At 36.3% G+C, this 1,338-nt stretch overlaps 1 long non-coding RNA gene across 1 annotated transcript in view; it reads right to left on the bottom strand.

Moving 5' to 3' along the window:
* The window catches only part of LOC107577448 (uncharacterized), a 2,467-nt gene extending 1,299 nt beyond the window's left edge, over positions 1-1,168 (bottom strand). The window contains exons 1-2 of the long non-coding RNA XR_001608202.1: positions 1,028-1,168; positions 644-869 (exon numbers count right to left, since the gene is read on the bottom strand). This is a non-coding gene — a long non-coding RNA (uncharacterized lncRNA). The remainder of the gene's footprint in view (positions 1-643; positions 870-1,027) is intronic.
* Between the last annotated feature and the right edge of the window lie 170 nt (positions 1,169-1,338).

The following is a 1,338-nucleotide window of genomic DNA, read 5'->3' as shown; positions in this document are numbered from 1 at the left end:
AAATAAGAGTCCATTTGTAACATTAAGATTAATGAAAGCTGTGTACTGAAAGTATTGTTCCTTGTTAGAGTGTGTTAATTTTACCATTTTTATTATTATTACTACTACTACTAGTATGGTTTAGTACTGTTTTTTTAATAAAGCACTATTTTCGTTTTTGTTCCGTATCCATTTGAAAAACTATCGGTTAATTAATCGGTATCGGCCAGTGCGGTATAACCTAGCTATCGTTATCGGCAAAATCCACTATCGGTCGACCTCTAACTACGTCATACACAAAGCTACAATGATGCTTGTAAGATTAGAGTTAAAATTCGGGGGAAACAAAAATCACCTTTAATTTTGAGAAAAAATAGGCTGAAGCCTGTTTAACGCCACACAATTATGCAGTATGTAGTAAAGCAACAGTAGGCTACCATCTCACCAGTACCTTTTGCAAAAAAAAAATAAACTACAGCTCTAAACTGAAAATAACATGATTTCTGGGTCACTGTATTGAATATTTTCTTTACTTCTGTTAATGTGGCCTGCAAAATGTGCATGTGGTGTGAAACAGGCCCATTTCCAACAAAACAGGAAAACCTTCCCATTGAATCAGCATTAATACGAGATATTCTGTGTTGTCTGTTCACGTGCAAGTTACCTCCCGAGCTTTCTGAGCAGCCAGTTCTGCTTGTCTCTGTCTCTCCAGCTCCTCTAGCAACTGTTTCTCCATGATGCGTTTGGCCTCCTCCACCCGCCGCAACACTTCTCTTTCAATCTCATCCTTTCGCTTTTCCAGTTCCTCCTCCACACGTTTGGCCACAAGTTCCTCTACGCGTCGTGCCGTCTCCTCCTCAATCAGACGCTCCTCTATCTCCTGCTGTCGACTAAAGAAGAAAAGAAAGTCCGTTGTTTCGTTTAGCATTGTGAAATAAAAATGTACTTAATGCCAATTATGCAATGACGCAAGTGAACAACTTGAAACGCAATGCACATTTGATCCATTGTGCATGGAAAATCAAGCAACTACAAAGTGTCAGCTTACCAGTGGCGGTCAACTTATAAGACCAACACTGATACTGATAAAAATGTTGAATAGTAACTTAACAATAGAGAATCATTTTCATTAAGGTATTATAATTTTGTATTTTATCTCTCTCTTAAATACTATGGTGACTGCTTATTGGTTTTATGACAGCGATAATGAAGGTTACTTTCTTAGATGACACAAAATAAACCAAAGTTACTATCAGATGCATTTAATTAATGACGCATAATTACATATTAAAGCAAATAAATAAATAAATAATCAGATTTTGTGAATCTAGTCACTGCACTACCAAAAAAAAAAAAAAA

Source organism: Sinocyclocheilus grahami, unplaced genomic scaffold, assembly GCF_001515645.1.
Source record: "Sinocyclocheilus grahami isolate Dianchi unplaced genomic scaffold, SAMN03320097.WGS_v1.1 scaffold6077.1, whole genome shotgun sequence".
In the NCBI taxonomy this organism is placed as follows: domain Eukaryota; kingdom Metazoa; phylum Chordata; class Actinopteri; order Cypriniformes; family Cyprinidae; genus Sinocyclocheilus; species Sinocyclocheilus grahami.
This window is presented reverse-complemented; position numbering and strand designations above follow the sequence as displayed.